The following is a 23,262-nucleotide window of genomic DNA, read 5'->3' on the forward strand; positions in this document are numbered from 1 at the left end:
GATATTCTGACTTAGTTATGTGCCCCTCTTTCCAATTCTTATACTTGTCCTTTTTATCTTTCAATTTATCAGAGAGTTCTTTATGCAGCCATGCTGGTTTCTTTTGAGAGCTGTTATTTTTCTTCTTTGTTGGTATTGTACTAGACTGGGCCTTTATTATCTCACTTTTCAAAATTTCCCAAGCTTCTTGAGTTGTTTTCCCCTTTAGGATTCTCATCCATGGAATTCTTCCCATGGTCTCTCTAAGTTTATTGAAATTACCTCTTTTAAAGTCCAAGACTCTATTGCTTGTGCCTCCAGAATGTTGAATTCCAATATTGCATGATCACTTCCCCCCAAGGTTCCTGTGGTTTCGACACCTTCTATCATTTCATCTCTGTTTGTGAGAATTAAATCCAATATGGCTAATCCCTTAGTTCCCTTCTCTACTTTTTGGGAGAGAAAGTTGTCTGCTAGGTTTGACAGGAATCTGTTTTATCTTCCACTTGGTGCAGAGTTTGTCTCCCAGTTGATATCAGGGTACCGTATTTTCCGGCGTATAAGACGACTCGGCGTATAAGACGACCCCCCAACTTTTGAGGTGATTTTAAAGACTTTTCATCTTATACCCCGGAAAATCGCAGGGCAGGCTGGCGGGAGCCGGCAGGGCAGTCCTGCACACGCGCGCACTCCCCGGCTGCTCCTTAGCAGCTGGGGAGTGCGCGCGTGTGCAGGACTGCCCTGCCGGCTCCCGCCAGACGCCCTTCCCTCTTGAGGCAGCATCGCTCCCTGGCTCCTAAGGAGTCCTCGGGGATGCTGCCTCAAGAGGGAAAAGCGTCAGACGGGAGCCGGCAGGGAAGTCCTGCGAGGGTTTGCGAGACAACCAGCAGCTGCCGACCTGAATTATTTCCTGATGAAGACAGAACAAACCCCCGAAGCGGCAACAATGGGCGCTTCTCTTGAAACGACCATGATACAACGGCCAATACCAAGTATGCGCGGGGGGAGGAGAGGAGAGAAGAGATAAAGAATGGAAGCCGAGCGTTTGTCTAGAGCTTAAAGCTTCTTAGGAAAAGAGGGGAGAACCTCTCGCCGAGGACACGACGGCAGCGCCCTCTCACCTTCCAGCGTACAGGCATGACTCTTCGCCTGCCTGGAACTAGACGTGGACAGCAAAAACGTGCAAGTCTTCTAAGGGGAGAGAAAAGAAGGCGGTTGCGGTGGAAGCAGAGAAGGACGCAACAACTGTAAACAGAGGCGTTTCCTTGACAAAAAGCCCCGCGGCCTACTTGGCTCCGGCCTTCGGGCGCCTGCGCGAGAAGTCACCAATCAGAGCCTGCACACGCGTTTGCCTTCGACGCCCCTCTGACTCTTCCCTTTCCAACTGCCGGCGGGCTTACTTGAGCAGGAGCACTTTCTTTGCTAGCGGGGGAAGAGTAGTCGCGCGTCCGAGGGGGGGAAGGGAGGGGTTAATGTTGCTCTCTTCCCTCTTGGAGAGATCTCTATAATCGTTGTTGAATTCCTCCTTTGGGTGCTTGTAACTGCTGTAGGATAAGGTGGGTTTATGTTTATACGCAGATTCGTGTCCAAATAAACCATTGGTGAATGGGATGACCTTTCGATACTTACCCCTCCCCCCCAAACAGATTGTTGAAATAAAATGAGGCAGAGACGAGCATCACTCCGGGTGCCTTAATGTGTAATTAATACCGCTTCCCTTCCACGTTGCTTAGCCTTAATTCATGAAGCAAAGGAGGATTTGGAGAATTGGAAAGGAGGACGAATGGGGGCAATGCAGGACAGTTGAGGCAGCATCCCCGAGGACTCCTTAGGAGCCAGGGAGCGATGCTGCCTCAAGAGGGAAGGGTGTCGGGCGGGAGCCGGCAGGGCAGTCCTGCACACGCGCACACTCCCCAGCTGCTAAGGAGCAGCCGGGGAGTGCGCGCGTGCGCAGGACTGCCCTGCCGGCTCCCGCCAGACGCCAGACGCTGATTTTCCGGCGTATAAGGCGACTGGGCGTATAAGACGACCCCCCAACTTTTGAGGTGATTTTCATGGGTTAAAAAGTCGTCTTATACGCCGGAAAATATGGTAATTAAAGTCCCCCATTACTATTGTGATGTGCTTCTTACATACCTTAGTTAGCTGAGTAGCAAAAAGTTCATCTATTTTCTCTGCTTGGTTGGGCGGCCTATAGTATACACCTATGGCAATGTCATTTTTTTCCCCTTTTATATTTTTTTTTTGACCCAAATGCTTTCAAGTTTACAGTTTTCGTCATTGTTGTGCTCTATTTCTGTAGAGATAAAGTTATTTCTTATATAGAGAGCAACTCCTCCTCCTCTTTTGTTTAGTCTGTTTCTTTTAAATAGTTTAAATCCCTCTAGCTGTGTGTTCCATTTGTAGGTTTCGTCCCACCATGTTTCCGTAATGGCAACAATATCATATCTGCCCTCATTTACCTGAATTTCTAGTTCACCCTGCTTACTGTTCATACTCTGTGCATTGGTGTATAGACATTTGAGTCCTTTATGGAGGACTGGATTCTGGTAAGAGAACAAAAATAAAAGTTCTCATTTCTGAAATTGAACATTTGCAACATGCTAAAGAGGACTAAAGAGTTGCAACTTGAAAAATGCTGGGCATGTTTCAGGAAAAGGATAGACAGATAAAACCCACTTACAACACATACAGTAAATGCAAGAGTGAAACTTTTCCAGCAGATGAACTTAAAACATTCCCTCTTGCTAACTTTAGGCTGTTCTTAAGAGTGCAGAGAGACAAAGGGGAAAATAAAATAAAAACATTTGTCTTCACTCTGTTTGTTGGCCAGACAAACAAAGTGAGGATATTTTACTTTTGATGGCTTTATTTAAGCAGAATTTCTAGCAGAATTTTTAAATTTCTTTTCTCTTTGGATTAGAAACAATTAACAGTCACATTTACCTGACAAAGACTTTGACACACATATACACACACAAAGACAAAAGAACAGAAAAGGAAACAGAACTTTCAGTTCTACACATCCTAATCATTCCCGCCATAAATCTGAGTTAACTCAAATTAGGGAAGGCACAAATCTTAAACATACCACGTGGTGAGAGAGAGAGAAAGAGAGAGAGAGAGAAAGAGAGAGAGAGAGAGAGAGAGAGAGAGAGAGAGAACCACTATTTCTTATTTTCCCTTTAAGTACCTTTATTTAGCCAAATTGGTTTTCCAGCAAAAGCCCTGAGCAAAGTCCTTTTTTATATATATAGTCTCTCTACCTATATCTTTTTAATACCTGCCTGAACGGGTAGCTGATTCCCATCCCAGGCCTCAAGCAAGCTTTTACTGCAGAGCCTATCTCAACTCTTAAACTAGAACACCCCATGATTCCCTTATTCCTGATGCAGGGGTTCACTTTGGTTCTATTGGGTCTGGCGCACTGAAGCCTCCTAGTGAGACTTCCACCTACCACCATGGTTTTGGGTCAAAAAAGGACCCACGGAGGACTCCGGATCCCTCACAGAGTACTGGACACTCCTTTAAGGATCTACCACCACAGTTTCAGACCAAAAAGGGGTCTGTTGAGGACTCTTCTGCTCCCCTGGAGAAGGTATGGGACGCTCTCTTACCAGCTTTGCCTTCACTTTTCACTACCACTGTTTGTGGACTTCAAATGTCCGGGAGGACCTCTGCTTGCTTTCCAGAGGTAAGGGACGCTCCTAGCCCGGGGCTTAATTTCCTAACTTTGGGCTTTGCTTACAGGGCCCAACCAGCTGGTTGCCCAAATCCAATTCTCTCATTCACTCATTCCATTTTCACACAGCCTCTTCCTTTTCCTAACAAAAGGTTCTGCACTCTGGCAAAAAAACCCATGCTTTCCAGGGTCTGCCACTTGAACAGATCCTTTCTGTGGTTAGGAACGGCCAGAGGGAGCAAAATCCAACTATGATTGGGAAAAGGGTCTTCTCACTCACACACATAGAGACATACACACATTTCTCTCACTTCCCTAGGCTTTAAAGTAAAAATTTAGAGGTACTCACCTTCTTTCCAAAGCAGCCCTTGAGCTCAAACCCAAAACTACTACTCTGGGTCCACATGGGCAGGGCCTGGGAAACCCATCCACAGACACAAGGGGTCTGCTGCCAGCAAGATGGGGCTTTCCAGTCTCAGTCCATTGGAGAGGTTAGCTTGGAGTCCCATCTGGGACGCCAAATTTTGAAGGAAGTCGTCATCATGGCTCAGTCCAAGCCGGGAATAAACAACATGGTGACTGTTTTAGAAAGAAGGTTGAAGTTTATTGAAGAGAAGAGCCAGAAAGAAAGATGGCTCTGGAAGAAAAGAGAGAGAGCACATGTAGAGAGTGGGTTTTTATACCCTCTGGGGCTCTTCAGGTTGTTTCCTGTTCCTGTGTCATGTATTTTGATCTGTGTCCCTTTGGCATCTGTGGGTTAATCCTATTATGTCCTGTCTTAGAGTTTGAATGGGGTATGTAGATTTTAGTTGTCTTTGTCTTCCTAAGCTTCTAGCTGGGGGCCTCTAAACTTCCTGAATGGTTTACATTTGCATTTCTACAGAGGTGGTTTTTGCTTGGGGGAGGGAGACTTGGGGCTATTAAGAAAACTGGGCATGCTTTTCTGCCTCTTTAGATCCTTTGAGGAAAAATATTCTTCTGCCCTTTTAATATTTCCTTCTCTGGGGGGGGGCTGACTTCCCATAGCAGCAACTTAGTGCTATTCCAGAATCAGACTATCTTGGGCAAATGTGTCAGGATTAGTACTGCTAGGCCCCTGTCAAACAGAGTCTGATCATCAGCTTTGAGCATGTACAAATAATCTGTGCCAAACCAGAGTGGGCTTTGATAAATGGGTAAGGTTGCTAGTCTAGCAATCTGTAAAAAACTTAAGATTCAATTCTATTCCACCTCAGTGTATTTAATATATATTTTCCTGCCAACTGGTGAAGTTTGGTGGAAGGGGAAGGAAACGTGTCCTTAACATGCCCTGTACAAAGTACGCATCATGCCTGTATCAGGAGGGGTTCACAAGGGGCAGCAGATTTTATTTTGTTAAGATTTTCTGATGTCTCAAGGACTTGTAGATGGCACTATGACTCTGCCATGAGGAAAAGCCACATGAAATGTATACAGATTAGTGTTAAGCACCCAATTGTCACTTAAGCTTAATTTTTAACTCTTATTTTTCTCTTCCGATCAGACTGCTTGTGAGTGTCAAAGCTCGTCCTGCAGCAAGCAGGGCAAAATGCCGAACACAGGAACGAGAGACTTCCGATGCGATCTGCAAGCACTTTATTCTTCAAGGCAACAGCCGCAACAAGAAACAAAGCCAGCGTTGGCCGCTATCTGCAGCCAACGCTATTATATACACACTCAAAACCCCCACCCATACTCCACCCAAACACGCCCACGCCCTCCCATTCCCTATAACTGCCCCACCCCACCCCTCCAAATCCCTTTGCTCGCCGCCCAACCAGGTAAGCCTCCTCTCGTGCGTTGCCGTCACCGTGCTCCACCCCCTCACCAACTCCCAGCCGCGCCCAACTCCGAAACCCCCTGTGGTCATTTACACCCGAAGCTCCTAGCCACCCAGGCACCGCGGCGGGAAGGAGCTTGTCCCCTAACGAATCCCCCGTAGGTCCCGAACCCCCCCCGGCCGCCGTGAGTGAACCCGAGCCTCCGCCGGTCAGCCGTGCGGAGGCGGACGACCGGGGCGGCGGCGCGGCCTCCCGGGGCCTCCGAGCCGCCGACGCGCCGCCAGTCAAAGTCAGCTGTTGCGCGGCGGAGAAGGAGGACAGCTGAAGCGACGGCGCAGCCTCCCGAACCTTCCGAGCCGCCGCCGCGCCGCCAAGCACAGTCAGCTGTTGTGCGGCGGGGGAGGAGGACGGCTGAAGCGGCGGCGCGGCCTCCCAAGCCTCCCGGGCCGCCGACGCGCCGCCAGGAGTTGCCAGCTGGTGTGCGGCGTCGGGCGAGGGCGGCGGAAACGGCGACGCGGCCCCTGGAGTCTCCCAGGCCGCTACAGAGCCGCAGTTCCCCGAGGAGGCAGGCTGGTCCAGCGGGCGGTAGGCGGGGGTCGCCGGGGAGGCGGAGGGACCCCCCCTCGAGTGTCGGGCTCCCGAGGCCCGACATGCTGCCCCCTCTACCAGGGGCCCACCTGGAATGCAAGAGGAGAGAGGTGAGTGCTCCGTTATGTGGCCTGCTGTCCCCCCCTGGATCCCTCTCGGCTTCCCTGGATGTTTTTGGTGGAACGCACGGAGAAGGCGTGGTGCGCACACATCCCCATCCCGCACCCAGGTGGCCTCCTCCATGGGGTATCCCTTCCAGAGCACTAAGTACTGCACTCGTCCCCTCCGTTTCCGGGAGTCCAGGATCTCCTGTACCTCGTAGTGGTTGCCGTATACAGGCCCAGGGCCGCCCTCCCCCACTGCCACAGAGGCAGTTGTAGCAGGTTTCAGCAGGCTACTGTGGAAGACGGGGTGTATCTTCCCAAGGAGGGGGGGTAGCCGCAACCTGACGGTGACAGGGTTTACCACTTGTATAACTCGGAATGGGCCGAGATATTTGGGGCCTAACTTTTTGCAGGGCACCTGTAGCCGCAGGTACTTCGTGGAGAGGTACACAAGATCACCTACTTTAGGGAGTGCAAATGGCCGTCTCTTTTTGTCTGCCTGCTCTTTATACGTTTCTGTAACCCGCTCTAACGCCTTCTTTGCCACCCCCCACACTTCTTCCAACTGGTGCATCCACTCCCCAGGTGTGCAGGATGCCGGGGCACCCTGTTCACAACCGGCAATGGGGACGAATTCATAACCTGAGACTACTTTAAAGGGGGAGAAGCCAGTGCTGCTATGCACTGCGTTGTTGTAGGCTACTTCCGCAAAGGTCAGCAGATTCGCCCATTCAGACTGCTGATATGAGACGTAGCAACGCAGGTATCGCTCCACCGCCGCGTTTGCACGTTCTGCAGCTCCATTTGTGCTTGGGTGATACGCCGAGCTCAGGCCCTGTGTTGCTCCAATATAACGCACGAAGTCCCTCCAGAACCGGGCCGTGAACTGTACCCCACGGTCGGAGATGATACGTCGTGGCACCCCGTGGAGACGATATATATGTTGGACAAACAGCCAGGCCAGTCGACGGGCTGAAGGCAACCCCTTGCAGGGGATAAAGTGGGCTTGTTTCGAGAACAAGTCTATTACTGTCCACAAAACGTTATATCCCCTGCTTTCCGGAAGCTCGACCACAAAGTCCATGGCAATGTCCTGCCAGGGTCGTATGGGGTCTGCCACCTGTTGCAGAAGACCCGCCGGTTTGTTAGTAGAGGACTTCGTGGTTGCGCAAATGCGGCACCTCCGCACGTAACTTTCAATATCTCGTCTCATGGTCGGCCACCAAAACTGGCGGCGGGCCAGATGCAGGGTCTTCACGAACCCGTAATGACCTGCCTGCCTGGCGTCATGGCATTGATAGAGCGCTTGATCCCGTGCCGCTGCAGGCACATACAGCCTGGCCCCGTGCCAAGCTAAGCCATCCCGCAACGAGAGGGTGTCGGGGTGCGCCTGTGCCCATTCATCAGTCGCCAAAGCCCCCTTACAGGTCCGCAGGAAACCGTCTGTCACAACATTGGCCTTGTGCTCCGTCTCCTCTACCGGGCGGGGCGGTGGTACCAGTGCCTGTACTACCTCCTCTTTCCGACAATCGTACTGTGGTAGCCGAGACAAGGCATCCGCCAGGAAATTTCTACCCCCGGGCACATACTTGAGGCGAAACCGGAAGCGTTGAAAATATTGGGCCCACCGTACGTGTTTCGGAGACAGACGGCGGGGTGTCTGCAGGGCTTCCAAGTTTTTATGGTCCGTCCAAACCTCGAACTCCTGGCTAGCCCCCTCCAGAAGATGTCTCCAAGTCCCCAAGGCCCAGCGGACCGCGAAGGCCTCTTTCTCCCAGATAGCCCAAGCCCTCTCCGCGGTTGTTAGCTTCTTGGAGGCGTAAGCGCAGGGCCGTAATCCTCCCATTGCATGCCGTTGCAGAAGGACAGCTCCAACAGCCACATCGCTTGCGTCAGCCTGTACTACGTAGGGCAGGTCAGGGTTCGGGTGTTGTAGGACGGGCTCCTTAGCAAATTGCGCCTTGAGCGCCTCAAAAGCCCGCTGGCATGTAGTGGTCCACGCAAGCTTCTGCCCTGGCCGCGGCAATGTTGCCAACTGTTTAGTCCGCAGTAGATCCGTGAGCGGCAGGGCAATGGAAGCGAAGTGTGGAATAAATTGTCGATAAAAGTTAGCAAAGCCTAGAAAGCTCTGCAATTGTTTCCGGGTCCGTGGGGCCTGCCACTGTTGGATAGCCTCCACCTTCCCCGGGTCCATCTCCACCCCGTTGGAGGACACCCGATATCCCAAATAGTCCAGCCGGGGCTTGTGAAACTCACATTTAGAGAGCTTCACATATAACTGGGCGTCCCTCAGCTTGGTCAGCACACTCCGGACTAAGGCGACATGCTCCTCCAGCGTTGACGAATATATGAGGATGTCATCAAGATAGACTAGGACCCCCCGGTACAAATGGTCATGCAGGACTTGGTTGATCAACTGCATGAAGACTGCGGGGGCTCCTTGCAGTCCAAACGGCATTACCCTAAACTGAAAGCTCCCCAACGGGCAGTTAAAAGCCGTCTTCCATTCATCACCAGTTTTAATCCGGACACGGTAGTACGCCTCCCTGAGATCTAACTTGGTGAACACCCGGCCCGTAGCCAAATGAGCTAAAAGGTCCTTCACCAAAGGGAGGGGGTACAAGTGCTCTACACATACCGCGTTAACCCCCCGATAATCAACGCACAGTCTTAGGGTCCCGTCTTTCTTTTCCCTGAACAAGACAGGGGCCGCCATCTTAGACCGAGCGGGCTGGATGAACCCCCTCCGCAGGTTCTTGTCTATGTATTGACGAAGCTCCTGCATCTCCCGGGGTGCCATTGCGTACATGCGGGGTTTCGGCAGTTTTGCCCCCGGCTCCAGTTCAATAGCGCAGTCCGTCGGGCGGTGGGGTGGCAAGACATCACATTCCTTCTCATCGAAGACATCTGCGAGATCGCTGTACTCCCGTGGCACCTGTGTCTCAAACTCAGTTCCCACCCCAGCGGCCCCCTCTGGCCCACCAAACCCCTCCGGACCCATGAAGGAATGCTTTGCAGGAGGCTGGGGCCCTGTCCCGAGACGGAGGTGTCGGCATCCCCCCTCCCACCAAACCGTGGGGCCCCACCTGTCCAACCACGTAAGCCCCAGGATAACCGCCTCCGTCATAGATGGCACCACGACAAACCGGAGAGTCTCCCAGTGTGTACCCAATTCCATTCTCACCGGTGCCGTTACATGCGTGATAGGTGCTCCACCCAACAGGGACCCGTCTACCTGCTGAAATCGGATAGGTTTGGGGAGCCGTTGAAGGGGGATACCGGCCTCCCTTGCCATCACCAGGCTAATGAGGCAGCGCGTGCTGCCTGTATCAACCAAAGCCTTACACTCCCTCCTCTCGCCTGTTCGTGGGCTTATCAACACCACAGGCAGCACAAAAGGGCACACCGGAGCGCTTACCATCGGGTCCTCTTCGTACTCGTGATCCTCAGACCCATCGGATGTGTCAGTCCGTCCATCCGCCGGGCCCACTGGACGCACCGGTGTTGATGTTCGGGGTGTCTTGTCGGCCACCTGGTACGCTGTTCTGGAGCGTTCCGCAGCTCTCCTGGGGGTCGGGACCCGCGCCACCGGAGGGTTGGACCCCGGTCGTAGCGGAGGTAACGGGCAGTCCACTGCCCGATGGCCCGGTTGGTCGCAGCGGAAACAGCGGATCGTTGGACGGGGTGCTGGTAGGGGACCGGGTTGTGTCGCCGCCGGCTCGGGCTTCCGGCTCTCGGTCTTCGGCCCCTCCAGGGCCCTCCAGGCTCCAGGACCCACTACTGGCCTGCCCCGGGTGTCCTGCAACCCAATATCTAGCTCCACCGCCACCCGGAACCAATCCTGAAGCCGTGCAGGAACCCCCCGCACCACACATGCCCGTCGGAGAGCCCCATCCAGACCGGCCCGGAAGTGGTGCACCAACAAGCGCTCGGGCCACGAGCGTAACCTGCCCGCAACCCTTCGGAACTCGAGCACATACTCCTCTGCCAGTCGTCCTCGCTGCCTGATGGCTAACACTTCAGCCTCCGCGCGATGTAAGCGGGACACATCTTCGAAGCGGACACGCAGGGCTTCCAAGAACAGCCCCACATCCCCGAGTTCGCGGGCGTGGTCACTGTAAAGGTCCGCTGCCCAGGTTGCAGCCTCTCCCTGAAGGCACGCGGTGACCGCCACCACCATCGCCCACTGTGATGGATAGGCATGGGCATACCCGTCCAGATGGTTAATCACCTGCCCTAGGAACATGGCCAGGCGGTCGGGATGCCCATCATAGGTCGTGGTGAGCGGTGGGGGTCCCCACACCACACCCGGACCCCAATGTCCAACAGGTGGACGGGTCTGAGCCTGGGACACCCCCACCGATCTGGGTGCCGGACGTCCAGGGCCTCGATCAGGTGTTGGCCAGGCATCACGCCCTCCTTGTGCTCGTGTGGATGGGGCCCGAACGCCACCCTCCCCAGGCACCTTGAACTTTGGGCTGGCCAGTCGGAAACGGGACGTTGCTGGCTGACTGGGAGCCCCCCCAAGAGACCACTGTCCCGTGTCTTCGTCAGGGCCCATGGCCACCCAGGAACCACCGTCACGTGCCCCGACTTCTCCGAACCTATCGCGCAGCACGTCCATAGTCTGGCTCCCGGGTGCGGTTGAATAACTGTATTCCTCGCCGTCGTCATCAGTCAGCCGACGCTCCCTCCAACCCAGTGGAGCCCCACTGGGCCGGCCCGTTCGTCCTTGCTCGACCCCTGTGCGCCCCAGGATCGAGCTCAGCCACCACTCCCCCCCCTGGGTCTGGCTACTAGCACCCTGGGACTCCACCGCAGGGTCTGCTGGTGGTACTTCCCGCACTTTAGGCCTCACAGCAGGCTGGACGTCCTCCACGTCCCTCTCCGCAGGGGTTGTCGCCTCCGCCCCGGCCACGCCAGCCTCCTCCGATGCAGTCTCCAAAGCAGCCCCTTGCGAGCCCTCTGCCATGGCGCACAAACGGAACACAGCAGAAAGGCAGTCAGGCCACAATGCTAAGGGGTGAACGCTGGCTTTCTGTCAAAGCTCGTCCTGCAGCAAGCAGGGCAAAATGCCGAACACAGGAACGAGAGACTTCCGATGCGATCTGCAAGCACTTTATTCTTCAAGGCAACAGCCGCAACAAGAAACAAAGCCAGCGTTGGCCGCTATCTGCAGCCAACGCTATTATATACACACTCAAAACCCCCACCCATACTCCACCCAAACACGCCCACGCCCTCCCATTCCCTATAACTGCCCCACCCCACCCCTCCAAATCCCTTTGCTCGCCGCCCAACCAGGTAAGCCTCCTCTCGTGCGTTGCCGTCACCGTGCTCCACCCCCTCACCAACTCCCAGCCGCGCCCAACTCCGAAACCCCCTGTGGTCATTTACACCCGAAGCTCCTAGCCACCCAGGCACCGCGGCGGGAAGGAGCTTGTCCCCTAACGAATCCCCCGTAGGTCCCGAACCCCCCCCGGCCGCCGTGAGTGAACCCGAGCCTCCGCCGGTCAGCCGTGCGGAGGCAGACGACCGGGGCGGCGGCGCGGCCTCCCGGGGCCTCCGAGCCGCCGACGCGCCGCCAGTCAAAGTCAGCTGTTGCGCGGCGGAGAAGGAGGACAGCTGAAGCGACGGCGCAGCCTCCCGAACCTTCCGAGCCGCCGCCGCGCCGCCAAGCACAGTCAGCTGTTGTGCGGCGGGGGAGGAGGACGGCTGAAGCGGCGGCGCGGCCTCCCAAGCCTCCCGGGCCGCCGACGCGCCGCCAGGAGTTGCCAGCTGGTGTGCGGCGTCGGGCGAGGGCGGCGGAAACGGCGACGCGGCCCCTGGAGTCTCCCAGGCCGCTACAGAGCCGCAGTTCCCCGAGGAGGCAGGCTGGTCCAGCGGGCGGTAGGCGGGGGTCGCCGGGGAGGCGGAGGGACCCCCCCTCGAGTGTCGGGCTCCCGAGGCCCGACAGTGAGTGTAACTGCACACACCGATTGGAAGGAAAAGAGGTTATTGATATATTTTTCTACACACACACACACACACACTTAACACTATCAGCACTATAGCACTTCAGGAAACTTGTACATAATCATATTGTGTTCCATAATGAAATTGTCAAACTCCTCGTCTCCGTCGGGAATAACAAACACTCAGGAAAATCACGACGAAGTACGGATGACTTGCAGAGAGCACCTTTAATGTCAGGATCTCCAAGCATTAACAAAGTCAGCGTTGGGAGTTACTTACCCCCAACGCGCCTTTTATACTCTGCTGATAATTAGGCAACAGCTCCACCCATTAACCCCACCCTCTCCCCGCGCAGGCCAGCACCCGCCTGAGCTGCGTAAATACCCCGCCCCAATCCCGTCACCCCACACCCTACCTCTTCCCCTGCTACTGTGGACCACATAACTCGAAGAAAGGTACAATCCCAGCACCCCCCTCCCCCATTACCGAAAGCCCTCGCTGTGCTCCCCTTCACCATCCCAGCGCCCCGTATTGTTCCCGCAGCCGCGCCGTGTGAGCGTAATTGTAGAGCCCCCTGGGCTACCGCCGGTGGAGGTGGCCGAGGCTTCGCAAGCCCCGCGTGGTCACCGACGCTCGAACTCAGCCGCCGCACAGCTGACCGCCGTGAGGACCTGTAGCTGTTTCTAGCCGCAGGTGTCCCTGGCCGTCCCGCAGCCGATGGAGCCGCGCGACCGTCAACAACCATGTCCGACCGCCTCCCGGCTCTCCATGCCGGCACGAGCTCCCCGCGGCTGCGCGTAGTTATTCCCGGCCGCCTCTCAGCTGTTCGTGCAGTAGCGGGCTCCTTTCGGTCGTTTTTAGTGCTCTCCAGCTGCCTCGAAGCCGTTCCTGCCGGCGCGGGCTCCTTTCGGCCGTTTGCAGTGCTCTCCAGCTGCCTCGAAGCCGTTCCTGCCGGCGCGGCCCCGTCTCGGCCGCTCGTAATGCCCTCCAGCCGCCTCTCAGCTGCTGACGCGGCTGCGGGCTCGGCGGTCGCCCGCCGGACAGCTGGTGAGTTCGGGCGCGGCTGGACAGGGCGGGTAATTCCGTTTGTGCTCCCCCGGTCCCTTCTGTAATGTCGAGCCCAAAGGGCTTGACAGTCGGCCCCTCCTACCAAGGCTCTTCCTGGAAAGCAAGACACAGGAGTTAGGCATGCACTAACGAGAGCAGTAGTTTCCCTTCGTCTCCCCCCCGAGGGCCTGCCAGGATGCCTTCGATGAAATGCCTTAACTAACCTAGGGGCCTGGACATTCGGTTCCGCCACCCAGGATGCCTCAGTAACCGGGTATCCCTTCCACAGCACCAGGTATTGCAGTCGCCCTCTCCGTATTCTAGAATCTAGAATCTCCTGTATCTCGTATTGATTATCGCCCACGGGCCCCGGGGCCACTGACTCCCCCCGGACAGGAACGGGAGCTGGTTTTAACAAGCTGCCGTGGAACACGGGATGCACCTTGCCCAGGAACTTAGGCAACCGGAGGCGCACCGTGACTGGATTGATGACGTGGGTGACCTGGAAAGGGCCTATGTACTTAGGGCCCAGCTTCTTGCTAGGTACTTGCAACCTCAAGTATTTTGTAGACAAGTACACCCAATCCCCAACCCCCGGGGTGTAGAACGGTTGGCGCTTCTTGTCTGCTTGGGCCTTTACGATACCGGCTTGTTTGGTCAAGGCCTCCTTGGTTGCTGCCCAGGCTTTTCTGATTTGCAGCATCCACTCCTGGGGTTGACAGGGGGAGGTCGAACCTTGGTCGCACTCGGGTACGGGAGGGAAATCGTAGCCAGACACCACTGTGTACGGTGGGAGACCAGTGCTACTGTGCACAGCGTTGTTGTGGGCGATTTCTGCAAACGCCAGTAGATCAGCCCAATCTGCCTGTTGGTACGAGACATAGCTGCGCAGGTATTGCTCCACCGCTGCGTTGGCCCGTTCAGCAGCACCATTCGTGCAGGGATGGTACCCCGAGCTTAATCCCTGAGATGACCCAATGAACTGGAGGAATTCACGCCAAAACCTGGCGGTAAACTGCACTCCCCGGTCCGATATAATGCGTCTAGGCGCCCCATGTAAGCGGTACACATGGGTTATGAATAGCCAGGCCAAACGCCGGGCCGAGGGTAAACCCCTCAACGGGACAAAATGGGCCTGTTTAGAAAACAGGTCAACCACGGTCCAGATAACAGTGTATCCCCGGCTCTCTGGTAGGTCCACAATGAAATCCATCCCGATGTCCTGCCATGGCCGGTTAGGGTCTGCCACCGTCTGTAAAAGCCCCGCTGGCTTCCCGGGCTGGGGTTTGGCCATAGCACACGTGCGGCAACGCTGGACATAATCTTTGACCTGCCGCCTCATTTCTGGCCACCAGAACTGACGTCTAGCAAGGTGCAGGGTTTTCAGGAATCCAAGGTGTCCGGCCTGTTTGGCGTCATGGCACCTATAAAGCACAGCCCCTCGCAAGGTTTGCGGTACATACACCTTACTCCCGTACCAGGCCAGGTCATCCCGTCGGGTTAGGAGTCGCGGGTGTTGCTGTAGCCAGTCATCTCCCACCAGAGCTTTTTTCAGCTGCTGTACAAGGTCCTCCACACCCTTGTTCTGAACAACCCGTACCATCTCTGGGGCGAGAGGAGGGATAAGAGCCTGCACCACCTCCTCCCGCTGGTTGTCATACTGCGGAAGTCGCGAGAGGGCATCCGCCAGGAAATTCTTCCCCCCCGGAACGTATTTCAGGGTAAACCTGAACCGCCTGAAATACAGGGCCCACCGTACATGCTTGGGGGCCAACGTACGTGGGGACTGTAGGGCTTCTAAGTTCCTGTGGTCTGTCCACACTTCGAAGGGCTTCTCTGCCCCCTCTAGGAGATGCCGCCATGTCTCCAACGCCCACCGAACGGCGTAGGCCTCCTTTTCCCAGATAGCCCAGGCGCGTTCGGTGGTCGACAGTTTTTTGGACGCATAAGCACAAGGTTGCAATGTGCCTTTACTGTTGTGTTGTAATAGAACAGCTCCGACTGCCACGTCGCTAGCATCTGCTTGCACAACGTATGGTGCTGCTGGGTCGGGATGCAACAGTATGGGCTCTCGGGTGAACAAACCTTTCAAGGTCTCGAAGGCCCGTTGACACTCTATGGTCCACGTTACACGCAACCCTGGCCGTGGTTTTACCGCTAACTTTTTAGTTTTGAGCAAGTCTGTTAATGGAAGAGCTACTGCAGCAAAAGATGGTATGAATTGGCGGTAAAAATTGGCAAACCCCAGGAAGCTCTGTAGCTGTCGTCTGGTCCCCGGGGCTTGCCACTGCAATATAGCCTCCACTTTCTTGGGATCCATGGCAATCCCGGCCGCTGAGACCCGATAGCCCAAGTAGTCCAGTCGAGACGCGTGGAATTCGCATTTTGATAGTTTCACGTACAACCGTGCGTCTAGGAGTTTTCGCAAAACCTGGCGTACAAGGGCGACGTGCTGGTCCATTGTCTCCGTATATATAAGGATGTCGTCAAGATACACGAGCACCCCCCTATATAAATGTACATGCAAAACCTGATTTATTAGTTGCATGAACACGGCGGGGGCCCCCTGGAGTCCGAATGGCATTACACGAAATTGATAGCTGCCCAATGGGCAGTTAAACGCCGTTTTCCACTCATCTCCTTTCTTGATGCGCACCCGGTAATAGGCCTCGCGTAAGTCCAAGCGGGTAAACACCCTCCCCTTAGCCAGGTGGGACAACATGTCTTTCATTAAAGGCAGTGGATACAAATGTTCAATACACACTGCATTGACCCCCCGGTAGTCCACACAAAGACGCAGGCCCCCGTCTTTCTTCTCCCTAAAAAGAACTGGTGCTGCCATCCGCGAGCGAGCTGGTTGTATGAACCCCCGTGCAAGATTCGTATCGATATAATTTCGGAGTTCTGTCATCTCCCGCGGGGTCATGGCATACATCCGGGGCTTAGGAAGCTTGACCCCCGGCTCTAGCTCAATCGCGCAGTCCGTCGGTCGATGGGGTGGCAGGAGATCGCATTCCTGCTCACTGAACACCTCAAGGAATTCGGTATACTCTGGTGGCACGTGTACCTCTGCCCCAGCCCTGCAACTCTCCTCCGGTTTCCCTGGCGGGCCAGATGTGCTTGGCCGCTCATGATCAGGGGGCTGTGGCCCAATCCCTAAGCGCAGGTGACGGCAACCCCCCTCCCACCAAATGGTCGCCCCCCACCTGTCCAGCCATGTTAACCCCAAAATCACCTCCTCCGTCATGGAGGGCACCACGATGAACCGCAACCGCTCCCAGTGCTCCCCCATATCCAGCCGCACAAGTTCTGTGACATGGGTGATAGGCGCCCCCCCCAAAAGAGACCCATCCACCTGCTGGAAACGTATTGGACTCCTCAACCGAACCACCCCAACACCCAGTGTGGCCACCACCTTCCGGCTAATAAGACACCTCGTGCTACCCGAATCAATTAAAGCCCTAAACCCCATCACCTCCCCCGTGGCAGGGTTGGTTAACGTAACCGGAACTGAAAATGGGCTAACCGGAGCACTTACCATGGGGTCCTCCTCTGGCCTATCACCATGCTCGTAATACTCCACGTTCACATCGATGGCACCGTCCCCCTCCGTCTGGCCGCTTCCCCCTGTTGTTGACTCCACAGCTTGCCGAGAAGCCCGGGAATGCTCTGCAAAGCGCCCGGGGGTTGTGCTCCTTGCTGGAGTTGCTGCTGCAACCACCCGGGATGCAGGTATAGGGCAGGCGGCCACGCGATGCCCTGGCTGATCGCACCTGAAGCATCGCAGAACGGACCGTGGTGGCTGGATGGCACGACGAAGTACGGATGACTTGCAGAGAGCACCTTTAATGTCAGGATCTCCAAGCATTAACAAAGTCAGCGTTGGGAGTTACTTACCCCCAACGCGCCTTTTATACTCTGCTGATAATTAGGCAACAGCTCCACCCATTAACCCCACCCTCTCCCCGCGCAGGCCAGCACCCGCCTGAGCTGCGTAAATACCCCGCCCCAATCCCGTCACCCCACACCCTACCTCTTCCCCTGCTACTGTGGACCACATAACTCGAAGAAAGGTACAATCCCAGCACCCCCCTCCCCCATTACCGAAAGCCCTCGCTGTGCTCCCCTCCACCATCCCAGCGCCCCGTATTGTTCCCGCAGCCACGCCGTGTGAGCGTAATTGTAGAGCCCCCTGGGCTACCGCCGGTGGAGGCGGCCGAGGCTTCGCAAGCCCCGCGTGGTCACCGACGCTCGAACTCAGCCGCCGCACAGCTGACCGCCGTGAGGACCTGTAGCTGTTTCTAGCCGCAGGTGTCCCTGGCCGTCCCGCAGCCGATGGAGCCGCGCGACCGTCAACAACCATGTCCGACCGCCTCCCGGCTCTCCGTGCCGGCACGAGCTCCCCGCGGCTGCGCATAGTTATTCCCGGCCGCCTCTCAGCTGTTCGTGCAGTAGCGGGCTCCTTTCGGTCGTTTTTAGTGCTCTCCAGCTGCCTCGAAGCCGTTCCTGCCGGCGCGGGCTCCTTTCGGCCGTTTGCAGTGCTCTCCAGCTGCCTCGAAGCCGTTCCTGCCGGCGCGGCCCCGTCTCGGCCGTTCGTAATGCCCTCCGGCCACCTCTCAGCTGCTGACGCGGCTGCGGGCTTGGCGGTCGCCCGCCGGACAGCTGGTGAGTTCGGGCGCGGCTGGACAGGGCGGGTAATTCCGTTTGTGCTCCCCCGGTCCCTTCTGTAATGTCGAGCCCAAAGGGCTTGACAGTACATAATCATATTGTGTTCCATAATGAAATAAATTATGCATTAAGGTGATACTAAAGGCAATGGCAATTTATACTGCTGATTGATCCAGTACATCTTACATTACAGCATACCTTTCCTACTGAAAAGAATTTAAAAGAGGGAACTATTAATATAATCCTACAACTAAACCTTGTTTGAGTAAATTGTTCTGATCGTCCAATACATTTTATACACGAAGGATTGTTTTTACCATTTAATATAGACTAAAACTTAAGCAAGTTTCCAAATTTTGTTGCCAAACGGCAATTTTAAGTCCCATAAAAACATAATATATAATAAAGTGACAGTCAAATATTCATCATCAAAAATGATGAAGAATTTGTATATTTCCTCTTCAGCATAATTATAAAGAGCTGAGCTGAAGAGAAATGTAAATTTTTTATGTATATCTGAAAGAAACAACAATACACTACATCTATGTTTTTCCAGTGCCATATTGTTGATGTTATCACTTATAACTTGCCACAGGACTGTACCCAATTCAACATATGGCCATATAGTGATACATTCTAGAAGCAACACAGAGGCCAAGTCAATGGTATAGGGGCCACATCATGACGTTTGGATGCACCCTGAAGCCTTTAAGAAAACTATTTTGTGGTAATTAATTCAACTTTAAGGTAATCCATTAGTTACAACCATTTGTTTAGTGACCATTTGAAATTACAATAGTACTAAAAAAAATCTTGTATTTGTGACCATCACAATATCCCCAGAGTCATGTGAACAAAATTAAAACACTTGACAACTGGGATATGATCGTTGTAGTGTCCCAGAGTCATGGGGTTGACAGGCCAAATTTGCATAACAACTATGTGATTCACTTAACTGCAGTGATTTGCTTAGCAACCATGGCAAAAAGGTTATAAAAATTGGGTATGACTCACTTTACAACTTAACAATGGAAATTCTGATCCCAACTGTGATCCTAACTCAAGGATTATCTCTACTGGAAATGAGTAGGGTTTTTTAAAAATCTAACAAAGGACAAGCTCCCAAATCTCTTTGTTTTGGTTCTGTTGCAATAAACTAAGAAGTGATTGTTTTAAGAGACACAAGTTGTGAAGCAAGGGTGAGGCAGTGAGTTTCTGTCAATGGAAAACCACAATCCTCTACACTAGAAGGTTTATGATTTTTGCTACAATGCATCTGAGGGAACAGTCAATTAATTCAACTGCCCAAGGGGTGGCTATTTATATAGGAATAGGAATCCACATTTACTATTGGTTGGTGCAGATGGAAGTCAGCATTCTGAACTCCTATACAGTTGTAACTACTGTATGTTTGATGTGTAGAATTATAAGCTTGGAATATTAACTCTTCCTTCCATTCACTTTATGTTGTATAACAGAAATTTTATAACTAACCAGTGGAACAACCTGCCTCCAGAAGTGGTGAATGCTCCAACACTGGAAGTTTTTAAGAAGAGACTGGACAGCCATTTGTCAGAAATGGTATAGGGTTTCCTGCCTTAGCAGGGGGTTGGACTAGATGACCTCCAAGGTCCCTTCCAACTTAATATATATGTATATGTATATGTATATGTATATGTATATGTATATGTATATGTATATGTATATGTATATGTATATGTATATGTATATGTATATGTATATGTATATGTATATATACAGTGCTTTTTTTGTAAAAGAAAAAGGTGCCGGAACTCACACATGTCATACAACCTGCCTTGCCTACCCTACAAGGTTCCATCCAAAAAAGGTGCCGGAACTCCGTTCTGAGCGTTCTATGAGAAAAAAAGCCCTGTGTGTGTGTGTGTGTGTGTGTGTGTGTGTGTGTGTGTGTATATATATATATATATATATATATATATATATATATATATATATATATATATATATATATATATATATATACTCTGCCTGTCCATTAAATCCCTTTTTATGTCTACATATTCTGCTTTGTTGATTGTGATCATAATAAAAGCTACAGCTAATATTAATCCAATGCAATTCTGATGTCACTGTGCATAATCTAAACATGTCATGTAGCACATTGCTCATTCTCTATTCTGGGACCTTCATGCACATATGGTACTCAGGAATATCATGTTTCTCAGATGCCAAATTCAAATTATGCCGCAGATAATATTACATGGTTCTTAGAACCCTGCTGAATTAAACTTTATATTGAGCTATTATCTCACAGTTACAATATTAAGACTTTTTCAGCTATTCCATTTTTTCAGAAATGATTTCCGTATTATAAATATAATGGTTATGTAACTTAGTTATTTTAACAGCTTATATTGTTACAGATATTAAATCCATGAAAGGATATTGTCTCTAAATGAATATTCTTACCGTAATTTGTACATATTTCATAATAGGAACATGCATAATTGCTGCGTTCAAATCTATTATACCATTAGTCGAAGAGGTCAGTGATAACAAATCCTTTGGGCTCAATGTGTCAAAAAATTCAGAAAATGCCTAATTTGAGTCTTCTAGCATGTCATACATACTCCCCCCCCCAAAAAAAAAAACAAAAGTGGAACAATTCTTTACATATCCATTTACTTTTTAAAAATATATAGTCCAATCATATGTGTGATCCCCGGGATCTGCCACATCTTACTTTCAGGCAGTGATCTCTTTCTGTTGACAGGCCTCTGCAGCTACCCAAGGCTGCTCTAGTTCACATAAGACCTTCATTCTTGAAGCAGCTCTGGAGAATGCTCTTCTGCAGCTTCCAAAAATCCGTGTGAAAACATGCTCTGTTCTCATGCAATTTTCAGAGGCAGTAGAAATTGCAGGAATTGGATATGTCTTTGTTGTTGTTGTTGTTAGTTGCGAAGTCGTGTCCGACCAATCGCGACCTCATGGACAACATTCCTCCAGGCCTTCCTGTCCTCTACCATCTTCTGGAGTCTATTTAAGCTCATGGATATGTCTGGTCTAGTGAAAAGGACTAGGGCTGACATGATAGCAGTGTTTCAATATTTGAGGGGCGACCACAAAGAAGAAGGGGTCAACCTATTTTTCAAAGCACCAAGGCAAGACAAGATACAATGGATGAAAACTAATCAAGAAGAGAAGCAACCTAGAACTAAAGAGAAATTTCCTAACAGTGAAAACAACCAGTGGCTTGCCTTCAGAAGTTGTGGATGCTCCATCACTGGAGGTTTTTAAGAAGAGACTAGACCAGGGGTCGGCAACCTCGGCTCTTTTATGACTCGTGGACTTCAACTCCCAGAATTCCTGAGCCAGCTATGCTGGCTCAGGAATTCTGGGAGTTGAAGTCCACGAGTCATAAAAGAGCCGAGGTTGCCGACCCCTGGACTAGACAGTCACTTTTTCTGGATGGTATAAGGTCTCCTGCTTCATCACACGATGGACTAGAAGACCTCCAAGGTTCCTTCCACCTGTTTTTTCCCCTCTTCGGAACAATATGCAGTAGACTATTCACACTGAGAATCCAAAGTGCTTGCATGCAGAAACACACAGAGAATTCTCTAATGACCTGAACGAAGCTAGACAAGTGGTGTGGTGTGATCTTTCATGGCCTCTGGAGTCTTCAGAGGTTGCATGAGAGGCCAGTTCTCCTCTACAGCCTCCAAAAATCTCATGAGAACAGGGTGTGCTTTCAAGAATAGTTGTTGGGTGTTGGGTTACTCTGCAATAATGCTAATGTGTCACCAAAACTTTGACACGCATGCCATAGGTTTACCATTACTGTCCTAGCCTATGTGTTGTGTGAATTCAGTCCATGTAGTTAATTTATGGTTCAGTGTACCAGAAAAAAATGAGTTTGTTGAAAAACAATGGCTCAGCTAATCATGAATAAACACGTAATGCAAACTGGCATTTTCTCAGAAGGCCACTTTAATGCCTTTTTAAATTCTATGTGAAACTTGTTCCCTATAGTGTTAGAGAAGTCAGTAAGTGGCTTAAGAAGTGTTACAGAGAAATAAAACATTCTGTGAGAGATGATGCCCATGAAGGGGGAGTTAGCATGATGGACTCTAGTGAAGTAGCAGTTTCCCAGGAAGGAGGGACCACATTCCACAATGGGGAGAGAGATAAGAGGCAGCCCAGCTCAGAGCTGGATAGGGGACAGAGGAAGGAAAATGACTGACACTCCCTAGAATCTCCCAAGGAGATCCATTAGGGTGGAAGTAGTAAGTGTTCAGTCTGGCAAGAACCTGTCTATAGGTAATCTTGATTTACAAGTAATTGAACCCAGTCTTAAGTCTTGCCAGTCATTAAGCAGGTCATCATGTAACCGCACCCAATTTTACAAGCTTTTCGTGGCAGTTGTTAAGTGGTCATTAAGTAAATCCATAGTTCAGAATGGGCTTTTCTTTGCTGGAAGCCAAAAGTAAACACTGGTTTCTGGGGGGGGAAAGTTGTACATCATGGTGATGTGACCCTGAACCATTACAAATGGCTGTAAGTATAGGCTGGTAGCTGATTGCCCAAAATGTGATCATGTGACCATGGGGAGGGGGCCTTCAGAATTTCCAATCTTGGTCATCTTTTTGGGTATCCAATATAGCATCAAACAGTCGCTCAGAGATCAGTGTAAGTCAAGGACTATCTGTATTGTGTCAAAGCAAATAAAGAACTTCACTCTGATTGAATTGCTTTTCATTTTTCTTAGGCTTAGTCTAACACACCGGTGTCAAACATGCCACATCACGTGACGTGTTGCGATGTATCGCAACTTTTTTTGCATTGCCGGAGCTGGGGTGGGTGCGGCCTCTGTATGATGCAACCGGCCCATGAGCTGGCAGTTTGACAGCCCTGGTCTAACATATTCTGAATAATTGAATCTGTCTTCAGTCAAAGTGTTGAAGTCAGAATTGCACTCAGATGAATTTTGTTTTTTGAAGAGGGTTTTTCACTATGTCCTTCACTGTTCTGGGAGGTAGGAATTTTGCTAGGACAACATGGAGAGGCTCTAGATATGGATGTCAAAAGGTAAAATTGGGAAAGATGAAAGCCTCCATATTTCCTCAGTGAATGCCAGATTTTAATTTTCTCCACTTATACTGTAGAAGGAATGTTCAGTTTAATGAGGTATAAGTTTGGATACAATTCTTTTTAATTATATTTCTTTTCTATATTTACATAAATATCAATATAAATTCCCTTGTCACAATACAGTACATGTATATTATTTCAAATTTTTTATAGGTATTTCAGCCTATGCGCCTGATTTACAAACAGGGGCTTAACAAATGTATTTATATCATACCAGAAAGCTGTCTTTTCATTTTTATAAACAGATTCTGAAAAATTACTGAGAAAGTAATTGTTGGATTAAAAATAAAAAACATAATCTTAAGAG

The sequence above is a fragment of the Vipera berus genome, assembly GCF_964194415.1.
Source record: "Vipera berus genome assembly, chromosome: 2".
NCBI lineage: Eukaryota > Metazoa > Chordata > Lepidosauria > Squamata > Viperidae > Vipera > Vipera berus.